Source organism: Sus scrofa, chromosome 2 (genome assembly GCF_000003025.6).
Source record: "Sus scrofa isolate TJ Tabasco breed Duroc chromosome 2, Sscrofa11.1, whole genome shotgun sequence".
In the NCBI taxonomy this organism is placed as follows: domain Eukaryota; kingdom Metazoa; phylum Chordata; class Mammalia; order Artiodactyla; family Suidae; genus Sus; species Sus scrofa.
This window is the reverse complement of record NC_010444.4, coordinates 144,781,174-144,803,831: the sequence shown is the minus strand read 5'-3', so window position 1 is coordinate 144,803,831 and position 22,658 is coordinate 144,781,174. Positions and strand designations below refer to the sequence as shown.

General features: G+C 48.5%; 1 long non-coding RNA gene across 2 annotated transcripts; it reads left to right on the top strand.

The window, feature by feature from the left end:
* On the top strand, window positions 9,204-21,653 carry LOC102160841. Of its 2 annotated transcripts, XR_297280.3 has the most exons (4): window positions 9,204-11,406; window positions 13,029-13,182; window positions 14,129-14,214; window positions 20,647-21,653. It is a non-coding gene; the product is annotated as an uncharacterized LOC102160841 (long non-coding RNA). The 2 variants fall into 2 exon arrangements; XR_002341963.1 differs by lacking the exon at window positions 20,647-21,653 and having other exon boundaries at window positions 14,129-18,002.

Below are 22,658 nucleotides of genomic sequence, written 5' to 3'. Positions count from 1 at the left end.
TTGATCACCTTCCCCCCAACCCCTCCCCCATGACCAGTGAGTAGCATTCCATCAGTAACAGTTCTTAAACTAATGTTTGATGAAATCCAGTCCAAAATAATGACCTTCAACTATGGCAAAATGACAACACAAGCAAACATTACCTGTCCACCTTACAGACCTACTTACAAAAGCTGTGGAGGGAGAGAACCTTTTAGAGCCATTTTTCAAGCTCCATTTTTAAGCATACATTGTCTACAACCATTCTTCCAAGAGTAAATTAAATAAATACAAAGAAATACAACGGAAGTCTACTATCAGTTTTGCATCTGGGGCAAAGAGGAAATGGGAGAAATTAAATACTTCACTAACCAGGCCGCCCACAGGAAAGGACTCATTATTCTCTTCGACCCCATGATCAAGGGTCAAGATGAAGTCATTTGTCCTCAGGTTCTATGGGCAAGCTGGCCAAGTGTATTTACAATGTACCTCACTTATAAACAGAAAAAGAGAGAAATTTTTTTTTTTTTTTTGGTAAAAGGACAGAGCGCAGAGGACAAGTCCCAACTACCAGACGAGACCTGTAATGAAACAGGATTCCCCCTAGTTTGGGGCCACCGTCCCCTTTCTGAGAACGAAGGCGCGATGTGGCAGCACCAGAGACGCCGGCTGTAAACTGTGTAGCATGAACAGGCAGTGGGCTCCCAGCGCCACCACTTACAAGTTGTGTGGGCCTAACACTCGTCTAGGCTTCGGGCTCCTCATGGATAAAACCTGGAATCATCACCGCAGTCGGCTCTCGGGAAGAAAGCAACTCTGGTCCATGTGAAACACCTGGCACAGACAGCCGACCCTCAAAACGGTCCCCACCCGCCCCCGCCCCCGACGCTGCCATGACCGCAGGGCGCACACACCCCCTCCGTAAAGGCTTCTACGGCAGTCTTCCAGCACGTGCATCCTGCTAGGCCAGGCGTCCCTGCGCTCGCGAAGCGCGCAGTCCACACGGACAGCGAGGGCCGTTAAGACCTGTAACTGGGCGGGCCCAGCTGCCGCCAAACGCCTGCCTCGCCAAGGTGAGACCGCCGCCCTGCGCACCTGGGCAGGTACCTCAGAAACGGGGCCGTTAGCGCTAGAACCTCGACTCCAACCAGCGGAAGCAGTGTTACAAGAAAAGCTGTACCTCAGAGAGCGAGCTGTTGCGGCGGGAAATCGGCTTCCTGGAGCGCTCCGCTCGGCACACCCCTGCCTCAGGCCAACGTGCGCCTCCCTCGGGCGGCAGCATGGCGCCGGCTACCAGTTTGTGGCGGGGGTGGGGAGGAGGGGCTTCCTCCCAGAAGGCCCTGCGAGCTCGTACTCACTTCTTATTGGTCCGCACCAGCTCGGGCCTGCCTACCCCTCAACCAATTAGTGGCGAGAGAGCCGACCAATCAGGCTGCAGAGTCAATCTTTTACAAAGCACCCCCTAAGTGAATATTTGGTGAAGGAATAGATGGGGTAACCAAGGACTGAATCCACACTCCAATGGAATGTGTGTTGTTTTGGAAGGATTTTTATTCCCCCCCCCCCGCCCCAAGGAAGGATGAGGAGTGCTGCTTTTGAGCTGAGTTCCACATAATGAGAGTCATCTGAGTTTACCTAAAACGACTTCACTAGAAAGCTCTCAGCAATTAAGCGAAGACCACCATCGACATTGCTAAGCAAGACCTACGAGTCGGGCACTGTGTGGAGTATAATTTGGGCTTGGGAGCACAGGATTTGAGTGAGACAGGCCTGGGTTCAAATCGTGTCTGGTCCACTTACAAGGTACCTAATGGGACAAGTTGCTTGACCTTTGGGCCTCCGTTTCCTCATCTGCCAGAGAAACAACAGTTGCTACCTCACAATGTTTTGTTAATGAGGATTCGGTAATAAAACATGTGAAATGGGCAGTATACTAAATGTTTAAGTGTTACTGGCTGTTATAAATCCATCCCAAATTAGCCTTTGTTTCATATAAACTGAACATGAAATTAGATGAAGAAAGGTATTTGTTCTCTGTCTGATAAAGCTTTAAAAGTGTCCTATTAGCTAGAAGGACTGGAAGTAGGCAGGCTGCTGCATGTAAGGCAGAGGCTGCCCACTTTGGGACCTGGTCTTGTTCTGCGATAATGCCGTCATGGATGCCTCAAATTACCCCCTGCCCCTAACAAGGCAAGTCACTACTCGGTTTCATGTTTTATAATCTGTATATTTGCCCCCAAAATAAAAATATACGTCCTGGCAAAGGCTTGTACATGTATGTTCATAGTAGCTTTATTCATAGTAGTAAAAGCATTGAAAACAAACCAAAATAACCAGAAAGAATGAATGTTCATTAACAGTGAATGGATAAGCAAGTTGTAGTATATTCCTCAAATGAAGTGCTACTCAGTAATAAAAGGAATGAACTCTGATATATGCGACAATATGGATGAGTCTCAAAAACATGTTGAATCAAAGAAGCCAGACACAAAACAGTACATACTGTATGATTCTATTTATTGAAAATCCTATGAAGGGCAAATTAATTTATACCCACAGAAAGCAGATCAAACAGTGGTTCAAACAGTGGTTAGCATGGGGGTGTTCTCTTACGTATCTGAATTCAATGTGCTTGACAATATGCATATTATCCTTCAAAATAGCTTATATATTATATATGAAAGTAATAAAATTGCATGGGGAGACCTACTCTTCTACCCATTACGCCAACAGTAACATCTTGAAAAACCATAGTACCATATCTCAGCTAGGATACCGACATTGATACAGTCAAGATACAGAACGTTTACATCAACACCAAGATTCCTCATGCCAGTCTTTTATAGCCACTTACACTTCCTGTTCAGACTTTCTGTAAAAGCTACAATTATTAACACAATATGGTACTGGCAAAACGATGGATGAACAAGCCAAGGGAGATCACAGAAACAGATGCAGACTGTAAGAAAGTTTACTTGATTAATGTTAAGTTGGCAATTGCAGAGCAGTGGGGAAAGGTTGTTCTCTTGAATAAACCACTTATTGGAACAAGTCTATTTTCTTGTGTTGGTCAATTTTCTGTGGCAACTTGCCTAGACTATTGTCCTCAGTTATTTAATCAAACACTAGTCTAAGTTGTTACCATGAAGGCATTTTGTAGATGTGATTAACATCTATAATTGGTTATTCGTTTGTTTTTGGTTTTTTAGGGCCACACCTGTGGCATATGGAGGTTCCCAGGCTAGGGTTCTAATCAGAACTACAGCTGCCGGCCACAGCAACACAGGTCTGAGTGGAATCTGCCACCCACACCATAGCTCACAGCAACGCCAGATCTTTAACCCACTGATCGAGGCCAGGGCTTGAACCTGCAACCTCATGGTTCCTAGTCAGGTTCATTTCCGCTGCACCACAACAGGAACTCCATATAATTAGTTATTCTTCAAATAGAGGAAATTATCCTAGATAATCTTGATGGGACTGATTCAATCATTTGAAAGACCTGAAGAGCAGAACTAAAGTTTCTTTGAAGAAATTCCTTCTGTGGAGTACAGCTTCAGCTCATGCTGGCGAGTTCTAGCTTGCCCTTCCAGGTGGCCCGGTCTATAGATTTCAGATTTGGCTAGCCAGCAGGAAAAGCTTTGTCCACAAAATATTAATGTGCAGCAAAAGGGGCATGGTTAAGTAAACCATTGTGCCTCTTTGATAGAGGATTAAGCTGCTATTAAAAGTATGTTTGGAGTTCCCGTTGTGGCTCAGCGGGTTAAGAATCTGACATAGTGTCTGTGAGGATATGGGTTTGATTCCTGGGCTTGCTCATTGGATTGGATTAAGGATCCCGCATTGCCACAAGCTGAGGCATGGATTGCAGATGTGGCTCTGATCCAGTGTTTAGTGTTGCTATGGCTGTGGTGTAGGCCTGTGGCTGCATCTCCATTTCGACCCCTAGCCTGGGAACTTCCATATGCCGCAGGTGTGGCTATAAAAAGAAAAAAAAGAAAAAACAGTATGTTTACACAAGATGCCTAACCAAGTAGAAGTGTTTATGCTATAATTTGAAATAACAAGCAATGATTGCAGTATGCTTTTTTAAAAAAGTGTGTATGAATTATATAAAGTTCAAAAAAAAAAAGGTAAAACTAATCACGGGTTAGAATTCAGGTGGTGACTATCCTGGGGGGGCGGAAGGAGCAAGGTCAGCAGGATGGTTTCTGGGATGTTGATAATGTTCCATTTTTTGTTTGTTTGTTTGTTTGTTCGTCTTTTCTAGGACTGCTCCTGCGGCATATGGAGATTTCCAGGCTAGGGGTCTAATTGGAGCTGTAGCCACTGGCCTACGCCACAGCCACAGCAACTCAGGATCCAAGCTGCGTCTGCAGCCTACACCACAGCTCATGGCAACACTGGATCCTTGACCCAATGAGCAAGGCCAGGGATGGAACCCGCAACCTCATGGTTCCTAGTCGGATTCGTTAACCACTGCGCCACTACGGGAACTCTGATAATGTTCTATTTTTTAATGGGTGCTTGTAACATGGGTGTGTTCCTTTAATGAAAATTCATTGAGTCAATGTGTGAGTGTGTGTACACATGTATGTGTTCTATATGTTACACTTCATTTAAAACATTAGAAAAAACACAAATATTATGGAGAGAAGAAAATATAATTGGTGGTTGTCATCACATGGTGGGGCCACAGATAATATTTTTTGTCTCTATTTTTCTGTAATAGACATGTATTATCTTTACGATGGACAACAAACAGTTGATCTTAGTTGACTGTCAGTGACAGGCGTGCACAATAATTCTTTGGAGTTGTAAGGAAGATGGGCTGCTGTGAGCTGGAAGTCTTCATGGGAGTAGGAGGTGGAAGCGTCAGCTCTGCTAAGAAAAAGGAAGGAAGTGGGAGGGCGAGGAGAGGGAGGGAAGATGCCAAAGGAATAGTATGGGCCATCTTTGGACAGTTACTACTGTTGTGGACAAGCATCTGCTCTCCGTTCTTCTAGTGACACCCCTTCAATGTCCCTGGGGAGAAAGGACCCTGTCGTTCTCAGTACAGGTGCTGACCTTGCCTCCAAGCTTGAGTAGGCAGCTCATTAGTCAGCACATTCCATCCTAGTAGATCAAACATGGTCATGGGACCCAAGTTTATCCATGGGGAAACCTAGGAGTTTTGCTGAAAAGCTGGGAACAGAGACACCCTCTGAGGTGCTTGAACTGATAGAATGTCTGCCTGGAGCTACTGGTGGCCATGCTGGCGTCACGAGAAAGTCTCCCTGAAACCAAAAGAGCTGAGGTAAGAGACGGAGGGGCAGCGCTCTGATGACCTCACTGAGCATCGGGATGCAACCACTTCTGAATGCAGTTGCATCTCCTGGTCTTTTCCTTTATGTGGACAATAAAATCCTTTCTTATTTAAGCCATTCTGAGTTGGACTTCTACCATGAGACATCAAAAGAGTCTCATTCAGTGGCATACCAAGGGTGCTATAGCCACAGCACCTTGCAGGGAGGCACGGTTTAGCATGACCAGGTTTAGAAGTACCACCTCAGTAAAAAAAGCACACCAGCTCTTGGTTGATTGTATAATTGTCAGAACTCTCTATGACAAGGCACCTCCTAGGTGCAAAGTGCTCCTACTGTCCCCTCCCACCCCATCTCTGCCTTGGTCCAATACAATAGATAAAGAGGAACCACAGATTTTAAACTGCATCCGATCTTAGACTCTAGTTCAGTCACTCCATCAGTAAGGAAGTAAGACTTGGAGAGCGAAGAGATTTGGTCAAGGTCTGCCTTGCACCTGTTCAGAGAAGCAATAAGAAGGAGAAGTCACCCATAAAACAGATGACTGAAATAAAAGAAAAACCCTTTGAAGGCCTGGGCCCTTTCTGTTTCCAGGTCCCCTGCATACCCAGGTATCAGAATGGGTAGAGAATTTCTCTTCAGTCTCTTACTTTCATGCTCAAGGATTCAGGCACATCCATCACTCAAAGGATTGGTCTATTTTTACCCAGGCAGAAATGCTGGCACTTGGACTGGGTCCCTGTTTCAAATGAAGCTGAAAAGCTGGGTTGGAAAGGCAGAGACTTCACCAAATGCCTTGCAGCTCCTCACAGTGGCACACATCTTACAGGTCAGGAGTTCCCAGAAGGGCTCTTGTGGTTTGAAAAGCTAAGAAACTGTTCCTAAGGCCGTTCTACAGACGTCTCTGGATTAGGGGCCCACCAGCAATTGTCATATCACACAGGTTGATGAGAGACAAGATTTATACCCTAGACCTGCCCCTCGCTGCTCACAGAGTTAGATGACTGTTTTGTTAACAACAAAATCCCCACTTGCATTTTCCATCCCTCCCTCAAAAAACTTCTTTCCTCTTAGTCATTCTCACCCTGGGTGGTTGTAAACCAAACAGAGTCGCTGTTCTCCATGTCTGCCCAGACCCTTCATTTGGTCTCGCGGGGCCGAGACAAGTACCTTGGAAGAGAAGGAAGGAGTAGAGAGGGATGAAAGAACCATGGTACTAAGATTTATTTTCCATTGGGCATTTGGCCCTAGAGCGCAGTTTATAAGCAAGATCTGGTGTCTGATGATCTGGGTACAGACACCAGCTCCGTTAGTTACGGGCTTCGTGCGTGAGCCTGGCCTAATCATTCAGTGCCTCAGTCTACCCATCTGTAAAATGGAGACCATCATGGAAGCTTCTAGGGGCACTAAAGTGAAACAGAGACGAGGCCTCTCGTTCGTGTGCGTGGGTGACAGTCCTCAAATCACATCACTGCCGGCCAAGTTTCCTTCCCACGTCTCCACACTCAGACGGTCCAGCCACAGAGCCCCGAGGGGCACACGCTGGGTCACTGACCTGGTCAGCGGTAATGTTTGGGCTCAACTCCAGACATCTGGGTCCCAGACGTCTCCTAATGTCTTTAATGGATCTGAGCTCCACTCGCATTTACCAGAAATACATAAATTATGTAATTATGGCTGGCACCAAATAGGACCTGAGGAGGGCAGGCTGAAGAAGCTCCCCTCCGTAGCTGCCCCCGCCCTGGCTGGGCCGAGGCCAGCAGGCCCTCCGCGGCCAGGTAGGAAGCATCCGCGGGCCCGCAGAGGCAGTACTTACTTTCATCGCTTTGTCTTTTAACAATGAAGCAGGGGCAAGGAATTCTAACTCGCTTCCCAGCTGGAGGCAGGAGCACTAGACCTGGCAGGACACAATCCTTTATTCACCCTGGAAGACTCTTCCCAACTATTCCCAGGCCGGCAAATTCCTTCTATGAGGCTTCTGCAGCGGGAGGCCCCCAACTGCCTTCAGAGGGAATTTTCTCCTGGATGGTTTAAGTCTGGAGGGACCAGTGAGGGGTCGGTTTCTGTCCTACTTTGCTGGTCCTGACAGGGCCACAGAGGCTCTTTCTGCAGCTCTGCCCCTCAGAGGTGAAGCCTTCCTTGACTCACAGTTTAAATGTTGGCTCCTCCTTGGAGGGTGCCTCACCCCACACACCCTCCTGGCATCACAAATGTCCCCTTCGCAGCTCACACAGCTTTCACATCTGTTCATTTCTTTATTTATGCAAGTAAATGAATGCAAATTGTTCACTCATGGCTGTTTCCTCTGCCAGGCTGGGAGGAGAGCAGAGCAAGGGCCTGTTTTCATCACAACGGTAACTCTAGGATTCAGGAGTGGGTGTTGAGTGCGTCTCACACGCATCACTTTGTTGGCCTTTGGCTTCTCCAAAGGACAATTCTGGATCCCTGGACAATACAAAAACCCTGGATTCTATGAGGAGAGGGCTGCAAAGAGCCGGGACAAGTTAACCTCCATGAGTCAGACTCCTACGTACAAGCAAACGCTGAGGGAGGGCTTCCAAGTTTCCAGCTGGCAGTTGCGCTGAAAAGCTGTGCCATGCCGTTGTCGGATGACTGCCTGCAGATGCCCTCACACCTTCAGCAAGGTGAGAGCCCTTGCTGGAACGGGGATTCCTGGCCAAAATGTTTAGCATTCCTTAGCAGTTAAACAGACACTGCCCAGGAAGGGTCCCCAGGAGGAAGAAGAATGGGGATTGGACCGCCTTAAGGCTGCCCTTCAGCTGCAGCATCTTTGGTGTTTGGAGCGCTGCCCTCTGGTCTCCAGTTCCCCACCCCTTTTGCCCCTCCCCTGGGACCTGGGACTGAAAGCTCAGGCAGACACTGTCCCTGGACCCAGCCCCAGTCTGCGGGCTCAGAGAGGGGAGATAGTCTTACTGCAGACTCAGACAAATGCCTTTTCATGTACAGACTAAGGGTGGCATTTCATTCTTTTTTGCTTTTTAGGGCCACACCCGCAGCATATGGAGATTCCCAGGCTAGGTGTTGAATCAGAGCTACAGCTGCCAGCTTTCGCCACAGCCACAGCAACGCGGGATCCGAGCCACATCTGCAAGCTACACCAAGCTCAGGGCAACACTGGATCCTTAATCCACTGAGTGAGGCCAGGGATCGAATCCACATCCTCATGGATCCAAGTCGGGTTTGTTAACTGCTGAGCCAAGAAGGGAACTCCTAAGGGTGGTATTTCAAACTGGGGGTTCACAAGTGCCAGTTTTAGAAAGGCCTCGTTTCTCCTTCTGTGGGCTCTTTCTAGTCTTGTATTTTAACCCGAAAGGGATCCACTGTGACAACTGGCTAATCCCTTAAGCCTATCGCCTCTGCCCTTTATCTTGGCGATTAAGAGCGCTTTGCGTGCATCTTAAAATCATAATGCATTTACACACGAACAAGCAATCCCACCTGGAAGAATCTGTATTACAGCTACACTTGCACCCAAAGTGCTCCAAGACATTCAGTGAAAACTTGTACTAGCAAAGGACTGAAAGAAGCTTCATGTCCATTACGAACAGATGCGTTAAATAAATCATTGTATTCCCATGGGTAGTCCATGTGGCCATTAAAAAGGAAAGCCTCGGAGTTCCTGTGGTGGCTCAGTGCTTAACGAACCCAACTAGCATCCGTGAGGACTTGGGTTCGATCCCTGGCCTTGCTTAGTGGGTTAAGGATCGGGTGTTGCCATGAGCTGTGGTGTAGGTTGCAGATGTGGCTTGGATCCCGAGTTGCTGTGACTATGGCAGAGGCTGGCGGCTGCAGCTCCAATTGGACCCCTAGCCTGGGAACCTCCATGTGCCGTGGGTGCGACCCTAAAAAAGACCAAAAAAAAGAAAGAAAAGGAAAGAAAGTCTCTATGTATTGAGAATATTAAAGAAAGCAAGATGCAGAATAGTGTTTAGAGTATATGCTATCATTTACTTTAAAATTGGCATACACCTAAACGCCGGTGTTACATGCATTGAATTGTCAACCCCAAATTCATACGGTGAATTCCTAACCCCCAGGACCGCCAAATGCAACCATACATGGAAGATAAGGCCTTTACAGAGGTAATTAAGTTAAAATAAGGCCAGGCAATTGGGCCCCAATTAAATACCACTGCTGTCCCTGTAAAAAGGGGGAAATTTGGACACAGACACGCACACAGAGAGGACACCACATGAACGCAGAGGCTGGGGTGACTCATCTACCAGCCAAGGAATGTCAAAGATCGCCAGCGAGACCCCAGAAGCCAGAAGTGAGGCCTGGACAAGCCCTCTCTCAGTCTTCAGAAGGAACCAACCCCCTCCACACCCTGACCCTGGAGTTCTAGCCTGCAGCAGCCCCAGTAAACTGATACAGCCTCTGCGCGAGAGGGGGCGCGTGTGCCTATACATACACCTACACACAACGGACAAACACACACACACAAATGCCCATGCTATGGGTTGCCTCTAGGGAGGGGAACTGGGGTGGGGGGAAAGAAAATTTCACATTGCTTTTGTACCTTTTGAATTTTGGACTCAGTGTGTAGACATATTACCTTCCAAAGTCCCCCAAGTTTCCCTTAACCCTGCCAGTAAATCATTTTATATACATATATATATGTATATATCTCCAAATAAAAGTAGCCTTCAGGAGACACTTCTCTTCACCCAGAAAATAGCCAAACTTTCCCAATCTAACCTTGGGGTTTCAATATGCTTTAAGCTCTGGTGCCAAGTCTGACCAGTTGGGAGGGGCTGCTTGCAGGAGCGCTGCCTTGACAGGGAGGCCGAGGCCTCCACTGAGCTCGGTGGAGGAGAGCTTATCCGTCAATTAGAAGGTCTGCAGGGTGCAGGGAGCTACACCCATCTGCCAGCCCTGCCCCCCCCCGGGACTGGCTCAGCGTGGGAATTTCAGGTTGGTTCGGGGTGTGGACGGTGGTAGGCAGCTGACACCCACCTCCAAGTAATGAGGAGCCCTGACATTCTGGAGAGCTGCTGCAGTGCATGGGTCAGACAGGTGGCTCTGAAACATGTGACACGATGACTCAGCTCACGCCTGAATCCGGGCCAGCTGTGTGTGAAGAAATCCTCTTCCTTTCTAGAGTAAATGGGCAGATGGATAGTCACTGGATGAGTCACGAAGCCCGAGGCCCCAAATGGTTGTGCAGATGGAGAAAAATGAGGTCCCGTGCAGGAGGCGCCCGTCTCCTCGGACTGTGGCTCTGACCCCTGCGTGTGCGGCATCTGCCAGAACGCACGCATTCCAAGAGGCAGACCGCGCCCCCGGGTGGGGGTGGCGCAGAGACTTGGCGTGCCCGTGGGTACTGCCTGGACCTTGGCCACCTCCCAAAGCAGAAATGATCAGAGACCTGGAAGGAAACTCAACATGGAAGAAATGACAACCAAGGCTGTGAAGCGAATGCCAGGGTCAGCCTAACCCTATCTCTAAATATCGCGGCAGCACGGCCGAGCGTGGAAGCCCACGCCTCGGGTGACAGCATTTCGTGCTGGCGACAGGATTATTCTGCTCCATGGGTCCATCCTCTCTCTGAGGGATAGTAGCTAAAGCCTTTGAACAAGATCCGCTCTTTCTGATCCCGTAGAAAGTAAATTTTGCCAGCCAGCAAATCTAGAATACGTATTTTTATGGCAAAAGCCACCCCCTCAGAGATCTGCTGAGAAGGCAGGAGATGAGGAAGACAGGCAAAGAAGACAAGTTCACCTGAAAGAAGGTTGAGATAAAGGTGAATCTGGAGCCTTGAACTCTACCTTCCGTAGACTCAACATTCCGATACTTTGCAAGATTATAAAGCTACAGCCAAAGGGTGATGCTTCTCGTGCACAGAGGCGCTCTGTGGTTCCACAGGTCGGTTTTCCACATCCTCTTCGGAGAAGGGCCATGTCCAGCGCTGGGAGGAGAGAAGTCAACAGGGCAGAACCCTTGTCGTGAAGAGCATGCAGTGTGAGCAAAGGAACAGCCGGCCACAGAGAAGACCCACACGTTTTACTAACAAAGTCACGGAACACGTGCTCCAGGAGCAGAGCACAGGGAGACAGGAAGGCTTCCTTTCCAGAGAAGGTGACTTCTGAGCTGCGTCTGAAGGGTAAGTAGGAATCTGCCAGGTTAAAAAAAGGAGAAGGGAGAGGGCGGACCGCAGGAAGCCCTGTCCAAAGACTCACTAGGAAATGAATAAGGAGCAGCCAGGGAACTGGTGAGCTGGAGGGTGGGGGTTCAGGACCCGATGAAGCTAGAGAGATGGGTGGGCCTTGCATGGCAACTTAGGAGGCCACACGCCATCCTCAAGTCGCTGGGGGAGCCCATGCCATCTTCACTCCCATGGGAGCATCATTCCATTTCCGGCTACGGAGCTAACTTTGCCCTTAAGGTGAAGAGTGGACCGGATGCAGGGAGCTGGTGGAAGGGAAACCAGGTAGGAGGCTGCTGACCCCTCCCAGGGGAGAGAGACCAGGAAGCCCTGAATGTCAACGTGTGACCCGAGGGGAAGGACGCCATGTGGGCCACTGGGATGGGGAAAGGATAGGACCTCCCGAAGGAAAGGCTTGGGGAGGATGATTCTGAGGGTTCCGACTGGGCTTGTGACATCACCCAAAACAGAGGACATGGGGAGGGAAGCGGCAGTGTCGTTTTGGACAGGTCAGGTCTGGGGTGCCATGGGTCCTCTGGCAACGTGCAGCAAGCAGGTGGCAATACGGGCGTGGAGAGGATTCTGGAGGAAGACGTTTCTTAGGACACACTCTCGTCAGGCTTCCATTCCTGGGGTTTGGCTAAGCCACTGCGGACAGATCTGGTGCTGTTCTGAGATGCTGGCTCTAGTCTCGCAGTCCTAATAGCAAGATGGCTTTCTTCCTCTCTCTCTGAGTGGAGACCAGAATTTGCACAGGCTCGTGGGCCTGGCAGAGAGTCAAAGGGAAATCTAGTCCATGGCTCTGGGGCCTGGCACTGAGCTTCCATCACCAGCCACATGTTTTCCAGGGAAGCATCTCTTATAGGATGAATTCCTGCAGAACCACAGGGGTCTCCAGAGCCCCTGGGGTTCACACAGCCACAAGGAACCTCGAGGTGGGAGAGGAAGAGAGAGGAGACAGTTCCTCTCCCTGGGGGCCCAGTAGGAACTGGCCTCAGGGGAAAAGATGGACTCTAAAAGCAATCGGTGGTTGGTGTTATCTGAAGATGGCCTGGCCAGGGCAGCTAAAGGAGAAGAAAAGAAGTTCCAGCCTATTTTAATGGAAGGGCTCTGATTCTAGACAATTTCAGGATAAGAGCATAATAACATTATTTTACACCTAAAGATGTTTTAGGATGCATGGGCATAAAAGCCCTGCCATTTGCATTACCTGACTTACTGAAAACCATCCCTATAAGCTTGGCTCTATATTAAAGTCATTATCCCCATTTCGTGGATGAGGAAAATTGGGGGCAGAGAGGTTTAATGACCTGCCCCAAATTGCTATCTGATAAGTGGCGTTTCTGAGATGTGGAAGCAGGCTGTCTGACTCTAGAGGCTGCCCTCCTGACCGCAAAGCCCCAGGCTCTCCAGTCCATGTGAGACTTTGAGGCCCCGCTAAAAGCATCGCCACATGTTTATGTCCTCCAAATTGATGGCGAGAGGGCCAAGACTAGACCTTGAACCTGCAATGGCTTTCTATGGAGTTCTCTGGGGCCAGAAGGTAGACCCAGTATCTGGTACGATGCTGTCTCATGCAGGCACATGACATAGCATCGGTCAAGCCCACAGACCTTCACCTTGTGCAGGATGAACTTCATAAAGCCTTCCTTTCCTATGAGACCACACATGGACCCCAACCCTTGGACCAGAGATGCCAAGAGGAACTCAAACGAAGTCAGTCCCAGAAGGCAGGTGGAGAGTCTCATTCACACTGTAAACTCAAAAAGTGCCCTCTGGCAAATCTTGATGTTGGTTTTGTACCCCTTTTCCTTTCAGTTCCAAACACTTTAGAGTAGACTGAGAGTTTTTTTCTCTTTTTTTTTCTTTTATCTTTTTTTTTTTGGGGGGGGTGTCATTCTAGGGCCCCACCCACGGCATATGGAAGTTCTCAGGCTAGGGGTCAAATCGGAGCTGTAGCTGCCGGCCGACACCAGAGCCACAGCAACATGGGATCCCAGTGACGTCTGTGACCTACACCACAGCTCACAGCAACGCTGGATCCTTAACCTATTGAGCAAGGCCAGGGATTGAACCTGCATCCTCATGGATACTAGTTGGATTTGTTTCCATTGTGCCACAACAGGAACTCAGAGATTTCATTATTATTGTTAATTGATTAACAACAGAAACAGCTGTCATTACTTACTATGTGCTGGATATTTTGGAAAAACCCCATAACTTCGGACTTAAAACGTGGCTAAAATAATGAATTCCTAGACAACCTTCCCCCCATACCTCAAAGGTTAGCATTTACTATATTTGCTCTATATATTCGTGATTTTTTTCTTCTAAGATGTTGTAGATCTGATGCCTTTATCCCTCAATACATGAGTCTATTTCCTAAAAGCCTGCCTACAAATCCTGCCTCTCAAAACCACGGTGCAGTTATCTAAACCCTGATACTAGCATTGATGTAATAGTTATCCGATCTGTAAACCTCATTCAGATTTTGCCAGTGTCCCTGCGATGTTCCTTTGTGCCCAGCGGTAGGTACTGATTTCACCTGTTACGTCTCTGGACCTCCAGAACAATACCTGAATCTTCGTATTTCCTGACATGAACACGTTTGGTCTTTCTCATGGCGAGATTCAGGCTACGCATTTCTTTTTTCTTTTTTTTTCTTTTTTTTTTTTTTTAGGAATTCCATGGAAGACATGATGAGTTCCTCTCACTGCCTCCTAGAAGAGACGTGCGGTCATTTAGTCCCAGTAAAAGGTGGTGCCTGTGAGTTTTCTCCACTGTAATGTCATTATTTTACCCTCTGAGATCAATGGGTCGCTTGTGAGGAGGTACTTTGAGACTCTGCAAATATCCTATGATGAATCATTCATCGATGATTCTTGACTGACTCAAATATTACTACGGCTGCCAAACAGTGGCATTCTACGTCATTCCTCCTACAATCACAAGCTGACTTTCAACAGTAGGGAGGAGTTTGCTTGTCTGCCTTATTTATTTATACTGGCATGGACTCATGAATCCTCACTCCATTCAGTTTGTTATAATTCTTCACTACCATCTTTTATTTAGACACTCAAATTGTCCCAGAAGTGTGCCAGGTACTTTATGGAAAATATTTCCTGTAATTCTCAAAGCACATCTTTGAGGGGTAGGGATTATTTTGCAAAGAAACTCAAACTCAGAGAGATGAACATTCACCACATCTCATTGCTGGAGTTTCCAAACTTCTTATGCCAAGTGCTCGATATTTATGTGCATCCACCTTGTATATAAATCCCCCCCTCCTGATGTTTCTGCTGTATAGGAATTACCCTCTCGCCTCCTATTTTTAAGATGGGAAAATGAGCTCAGAGAGGTTAAGCAATGGGTCACAAAAACTATCATGAGAATTCAGAGGCCTATTTGACATCACGTGTTGTTTTTCAGCAGCTCACGTTGCTCCTTTAAGATGTTTTTCCTTTTGCAGATGGGATCCTTTTTGCCATTTATTTAATTCTATTCAGGGAAGAGGAGGTGAAACTGTGGGTTTTTTTTTTTTTTATAAACAGATAGCCTGTGTTAGCTTTGGCTTCCCTGATTCTAATCAGCACCTAGGCTAGGAAGTTGGGGTGACTTTGATCTTGCTGGAATCCTTGGTGTTCTTGGGAGCTCATGTAGTTGACTGACTAAAAAATTTAATCTCTCGCGGTGAATGTGTTCTTCCTAGTTTTTAAGGAAGATTTTGGGGAAGTCTTTCATCCTGTAGTCATTCTCGAATTTGTTGTCCACGTAAATATGGATTTTTCCATTATTATGTTTGTGTTAATCACAGCACAGTGAAGAAATTTCTCATTCATGAATCACTGGCCAAGGAACGTTGCTCATAGCTCCATAAAAACAACGCAGACATCTTTGATACTTAGTTAAAAAGCATCACTCACGCCTAGCTTTGACCCCAGGTGACCTGAAAATGAGGTTTGAGGACCACTGGACTTCTAATCACCCCGGATGCCACTACAAATGCAGAGTCTGGGGTCTTGTCCCGCACTCACCAAATCAGAATTCTTCAGTTTTAACAAGCTTCCCAGAGACCCCTGAAGCTCACTAAAGTGGACGTGCATGCTGGTGCCTCTGACCAAGCTTCTTCCTAAGGGCTCACAGTGATGATGGCTTTGTACCCACAACGTCAGCCTTTGGGATCCTTGACCTCTGCCCTGCCTCCTGCCCGCAGCAGGTCGTCACGGGTCATCTGTGGTCCCACTGCCTCTGGGGGGTGAGCCTGCAGGCAGCATCATTCTCCAGGTTTTCCCAGGACAGGATCTGAGCACAGTGTTTGACAGCCCTGAGCAAAGATCTCAAAAGCACCATCTTTCCGGGGAGGGGAGCCAAACCCCTCTTCTAGGCTCTGGTTAAAACCAGTGCAAATTAAAATACAAAAAACAAAAATAAAAAAACCAGCTGTTGATTCACAAAGCAGAGTCCTGCCTGCATTTAGGAAAGGTTACTTTATCCCCAAACCAGGATCACTGCCAAGTGACTGACTTACCTGCACGTGGGGTACTTGTAGCTTCTCTCCAGCTCTGCCTCACCCCACCCCCACCCTCAGCCTTTCATGGAGGCTGAAACCAGTCTAGACTGTAAATGGAGCCACGTGCAGATGGTACCTGTCACAGTAGCTCCCAAGGCAAATGAGCAGTGGTCGTGACATGCAGGTAAAGGCTTAAGGGCCAGCTCTTTGGGGGAGGGGCTGGTTTGTACATTTGGTGATTTCCGTGAAGGATATACTCCCATCCTGGCCAACGTTAAGCTACCGCCTCTCAAGACGTCTGCCGATGTCACGATGGGCTCCTGTGAGCTGGGATGAATTGGCTCCAGCACAGGACAATCCCAAGACAAAGAGACTGATTGGCTTTAACTGGGTTTGTGCAGGGAGGGGTGACCGAGGCCCACAGCTAGCTCTGCAGTAAAGAGGGAGGACTGGGGAGCACTGGCTAGTCAGCCTAGACTTCGGGGGAGAGCAAATCCCTGTTCTGGCTCTTGTTATTTCCACCTCTCTCCTGAGCAGCTGAGAACAGCCATGTGGCAGAGGGCGTGTGATTTTTCATGGACTTCAGGGGCACTCATCTTCGCCTTTAATGGAAAACCATCCCAGCTTATACCAATGGGAAGAGCTAATACCCATAGCTCTGTGCATCTCTGGTGGGCAGAGGAAGTAGACGGGAGCCGTTTCTATGTGCATCTCTCTGCCACACCACTGCTGAATATGTGTTTTAAGAGCAACGGGTACTGTGAGCAATAATCAGAGATGAAGTGGAATTCAAGAGCCCGACTCATGCCAGTTTCTAAACTCATCCTTCCTAAGTGTGGCTGGAAAGGGAGGCGGGGCCAATAGGCACACACCCTCCTCTCTCCCGGTGAGAGGAAACCTCACAATGGGTTCCCTAGACCAAGAGCTCCAGATGGAGTGAAAGCCCAGAGGTGGCAAATTCTGTGTCACTGTGTGACCCTGGGCCTCTCATTGAGCTGCCAGAAGCCCTGGGTTCCCCATGGCGCTGGGGACCCAGCACGGTTCTCAGGAGCGCTCTTCTGGTTGCAAGGAACAGACACTACTCGGACTGGCCCAAGGCAACGCTGTGTTAGCTGTGGGGATGAAGGGATCCTAGAGCAGAGCATTGCATCCATCCAGGAGAACAGAGGCCGTTCAGGACTGAGGCGGTCCTTCGGTTTTCTTTCTTTCTCTGGTTCCATTTGGTCTTTCATCTCCTCTCCAATCTCCTGCCTCTGAAGACAGGCCTCCTTGTGCCTTTAGACTGTACTCAGCCCGACATGGTCACCCGTCAGCGCTCACCCGCAGGAGTTCTCATCTCATGTTCTCGTCTCCAAGAGTGCCTTGGAGGTCAAATCTACAGGAATGAAAATCTGATTGACCTACGTTGTGTGTTTAAGCCAAGCAGATGCTGAATCACAGGGCAGACCCTGTACTCCGACGTCCTTTGGCTGTGGTGTCTGCCCACGTGTGATCCTCTCGGCCATGACTGGAGAAGCCGGGGTGAGAAACACAGCACGTGCCGGTGTGTCCTTGAGGAAGCCACGATGCAGCCCTCAGTGCTTCCCAGAACTGTGGGCTGCACATGAATGGCATGAAACACTGTAACAGACATCCAGAGATGACCAGCTTTTTGCATAGGATTGAAGAAATCCATATTGCAATACTATATCATTGAGTTTTGATAACAAATTTTAGTTTTTTATGGGAAGAGAGGTTTTTTTTCTCCCCTTTGCTTCTGGTTATTTTCTTTTTTTTCAAGTTTTTAAAAAATTACAGTTGATTTGCAATGTTCTGTCATTTCTATGACACAGCAAAGTGACCCAGTTATACATATATATATACACACATTCTATTTTTGCATATTACCTTCTCCTGTTGTATCACAAGTGATTGGATACAGTTCCCTGTGCTGTACAGCAGGACCTCATTGCTTATTCATCCTAAATGGAATCGTTTGCATCTACTAACCCCAAACTCCCAGTTCATCTCACTCCCTCCCCCTCCCCCTTGGCAACCACAAGTCTGTTCTCCATGCCTGTGAGTCTGTTTCTGTTTTGTAGATAGGTTCACTTATGCCATATTTTAGCCTCTACATATAAGTGATGTCATACGGTATTTGTCTTTCTCTTTATGACTTAGTATGAGAATCTCTAGCTGCTGTGGCAAATTTTGTAAAGTGCATCAATGAGTGTCATTTCATTTAATTGAAACAACCTTGGAAGCATTCTTAGGTCCATTTTAAAGATGAGGACACTGATACTCAGCAAAGCGATTACCCCAAGGCCCAGCTGTTAGGAAACGGCAGAACTAGGCTTAACGTCAGGTTTTCTGACTCCACATCCAGGGCTCTTTCCTCCTGGCAAAGGATCAGACAATCAAGGGCGAGGAAGGACTGTACAGAAACGGTTCTGAAGCTTTATCTAGAGCTCAGGACTTTGGTTTTAAGTGAAAGAATCCAACTCCGACTATTTTGAGCAAAATGAGAATATACTGGCTTCTGCAACAGAAGAGCTCAGGAGCATCTGGACTCCAAACATGGAGCCCTGGTGTTCTTCCTCTCCCCTGGCACCACCTTGAGGCTTCCTGATCCTTAGGATTCTCAGTCAGACTTCCTCTGCAAGGAGACAAGGGGGCCTCCAGCATCTTCACAGCTTCACATCCAGGAGGAGAAAGTCCTGCATCATGACAGTCTAAGAAATCCAGAAATTGATCTTGGACTTGACTAGATCCTGAGCCCATTCCTGGATCAGCCCATCACTTCTGCTGGGTGGATCTGATGATCCCAGAGGCCTGGCAGGAGTCCCAAGTTCACCACGGAACCCTGGGTTGGTGTCAGTCCACACGCAATCCTGGGACTTGAGAGGAGGGGCGGGGTGGCTCCCTGGAGCGAAACTGAGGTGCTGTGACCTCAGAGGAAGGGGTGATGGCTGCTGAACAGGCAAAACACAACAGTTATTCCCCTTGGGGTAGGAAAAAATGAAGCGCATGTGAGCCTGAGTGAACTCTGGGGGCACAGGTAGGAGACAACACTTAGCACTTGGGTGTGGACACAAGAGGTGCCCAATAAATATTGATAAATAAATGAATGGATGGTCCAGACTGTTGTGGAATAACGAAGGGCAGGTGCCTCTGGGGCATAGGACGTATAAGGGAACACTGGAGAGAAGATGCTGGGGCCATAATGAGAAGTACCTTGTAAGCCACGGTGCTTGTTTTCAGGCCATGAGAGCTTCTGAAGGTTTTTAGATCCAGGGTGTGCCATGGTCAACGTTTGGAGGAGAAAAACAAAAACATGGAAATTTCAACGTGCTATACTCTTGTGCAAGTATTATCTTTTATGGGCCTGGTGTGTCCTCCTTGCCCTTGAAGCTTTTCCCGTTAAGATTTGGAATCCCTTTATCTGAAAGTCCCTAAGACAAGAAAACTGTGAGTAGTCACAGGGGCAGAGTGGCAGCGGGCTACCTGAGTCTGATCAGGTACGCCCACCCCCTTTGTGGGCCTCCACGTATGTAGCCCCACCCAGACGAAGGTGAAGGCCTGAACTCCACGACACTGGAGTTTCTCAGACTCACATCTGTGGGATGGTTGAACAGGTCTGGGTGCGGCCCCCCCGGGGTGTGTGAACGTTCTTCGTGCCGGAGGTGTGCTCGCTGCCATGCAATTTCATGTCATGACTAGGCATGATTTATTGGCATTCTTTATTACACCTGACTTGGAGGAGGGGTCTCGGATGAGACTTCCGGGGATGGGGGGAATATCTCACCACGAATGCCCTCCCAGGACCAGGCACATCTCAAGTGGTGACTTGAATCGACTGGGGTTGGAAGAGTATCGGCAGAGAGCTCTGCCTGCCACGAAGCTTCCCTGTTCTCATGAGATCCAGTCACAGCTGCTTCTGGTCCAGAATGGAGAACAAATATCAGAGTTTAGAAAAAAAAAAAAAAAAAAAAAAAGCAGTGCTTGCTGAGTTTTTGGCCTCAAGTCTTCTCTTCTGGTGAGATTGTTCCAGGCGTGGTCACGCTAGAACAATGCCTGACCATTTTATATGGCAATGAATATTTCAAATCTTCTGCTTGCTTTCTGAAGTGACTTCTCTCAGAGGGGCAGTATTCTCGATAAATAGATGCTCGACATAAAATGTGAGGGCCCTCAAATAAAGACAAAGGGCAGCCAGGGTTCCCGTGGAGAAGTCCTTTGAGGATGGGGGTGGGACATACCATGCTTTCCCGATACGACAAGTTCCTTTGTGGTGACCTGGAAACTTTGTCCCAAGATGATGAAGCCCCGACACTGTGGATTTCACTAGGTCCCAGGCCCATGCCTGACCCCACCAACCCCTGAGGCTGAGTGGATGTGACGACCTCCTCGGCCAGACCAGGGCACAGGTTCACCACTGGCTCGGGGACGGACCAGCTCACCCAAACCCAGGACCTGAGGGTAGGGGGCTCCCAAAGGAAAATGGAGGTGCTGTGAGCAGAAGAAGGGGTGCAGATAGGCAAAACAACAAGGAGGCCTGTGGGGTGAAGGAAGTGGGGGACACTGGAGGGCTGGAGCTTCTGAGCCCTTCCCCAGAGCTGGAATTGTGGGGGAGGGAAGAGCCTGTTAGTTATTAGCTCCGTGACTTTGAAGAGCTGACCCGCCCTAACGCTTGGCGTTCTCACCTGCAGGCTGGAGAAGCAACAGCCTCCATCCCACAGGGCTGAGGACAAAATGAGACGACGCATGCTACGAAGGAAGTGCCCCTAAATGAGACCGACGTGGACACTGTCATCCTGACACACACAGCTCAGCCCCCCTCCCTGCAGGAGACCTGGGTCACAGTCTCACCCTCTAAGCCGACTTGAGCGGAAGTCAGATGTCCTCAAAGCACTCACCCATCATCTGCGTTGAGTTCTCAGGCCTTTCCTCCAGCTCTGGATTTTTCAAATCTCATTAAGCTCAAGAGGGGGGTTAAAAGCCAACAAAGTTCTCTATTTTTGAGCATTCACAGATCAGGCTAGAAACACTGGCTCTCCCACAAGAAGACACATGCTCATGGGATGTCCTTGGCAGTCCCCGAAGAGCCTGAAGGCCCAACACTGGCAGCTGGATCAGGGTGGGGAAAGGGACTGTTTTCAAATTGCTGAATTTTTAAAAGTTTGCACATTACATATTTCCAGCCAGAAAAACGTGGCTGAGCCCTCTGCAGGGACTGCCTCCTTGCTGTGTCCTCAAGGATTCTGGGATGGGCCAAAGATTGCAGCTGGAGTCCCTGGGGCTGCCCAGAGAACCAGGAGTGTCTGCACAGAGCTCCAGCAATGGGGGGGCTATTCACTCAAGATGAATGAGCAAAGGGCTCCTTGGAGGAATGAAAAGTTTTTACTCAAAAAACATCCTGCTCTTCCTCCGTCCACTGCAAAGCCAAGCTTGAGTGTTGGCCAGAAACGGTGCTTCCTGAAGGGCTCACCCCTGAAAAGGGTGTTGACATAGTTTTGAAGAGGCTGACGTGGGGGACTGAAGAACCCAGTTAAAAATGGAAGGAAAAACATCCACCCAATTTAAACAGTTTATGCATTTATGTAAAATCAGGTGTGTATATCTATAAAGAAAATTTAAAAAAAGATTTTTTAAGTGGGCGTTCCCGTCATGGCGTAGTGGAAAGGAATCTGACTGGCATCCAGGAGGTTGCGGGTTTGACTCCTGGCCCCGCTCAGTGGGTTAAGGATCCAGCATTGCTGTGAGCTGTGGTGTAGGTGGCTCTGATCTGGTGTGGCTGGGGCTGGGGCTGGGGCTGGCAGCTGTAGCTCCGATTTGACCCCTAGCCTGGGAACCTCCACATGCTACAGGTGCAGCCCTGAAAAAGCAAAAAAATAAAAAATAAAAAAATTAAGAGTGGATCAGCTCTGGAAGCAGACAGACCTATGTTGGAATTTTAGTTTTATCACTTCCTAGCTTGCGTGACCTCCTTGATGCTCAGTTTCCTCATCTATAAAATTCCACCATCTTGTTCACATATTTTGAGGAGTCACGATTCATGCATGTATACTAGGGTCCAGTATCTAGGAAGACAGCAGTGAATGGTCTTGCGAGAAGTAAATGATATTGCGAGAAGGTCGAGGGACTGGGTGAACATTGCACAAACCTCCAGACAGCCCTTATTGCCTCGTGTTCTGATCACGCTGAATGCGCCTCTCTTTGTTCCCTCTCTCTCTTCACGCCCCTTTGTGTCTTGGTCTTTGCTGTCCTCGTGTGGGGGACACTTTCTCATTCGCCTCAGTCGTGGACTCCTCTCCAACCTCCAATATCATCTCCACCATCATTGCACAAAGAAGGTTTGATCGGTACCTACCTCCCGAATAGAAAGGTCTGCTCTTCCTCGGACCTGGAGCATACCTGCCACACACAGCAAAGTGTAGCAGTGCCACGCGGTAAACTCTGGGTATTGCACACCGCCCATCCCCAAGGCCAGCTGCGGGTTCCCCAGGACAGAGATCACGTCTCCTCCTTCCTGGTTTAAAGAGCTCCTGGCACACAAGAGGCCATCAGGAAATGTTTGCTGAGGAGTTCCTGTCATGGCACAGTGGTTAACGAATCTGACTAGGAACCTTGAGGTTGTGGGTTTGATCCCTGGCCTTGCTCAGTGGGTTAAGGATCCGGCATTGCCATGAGCTGTGGTGTAGGTTGCAGACGTGGCTTGGAT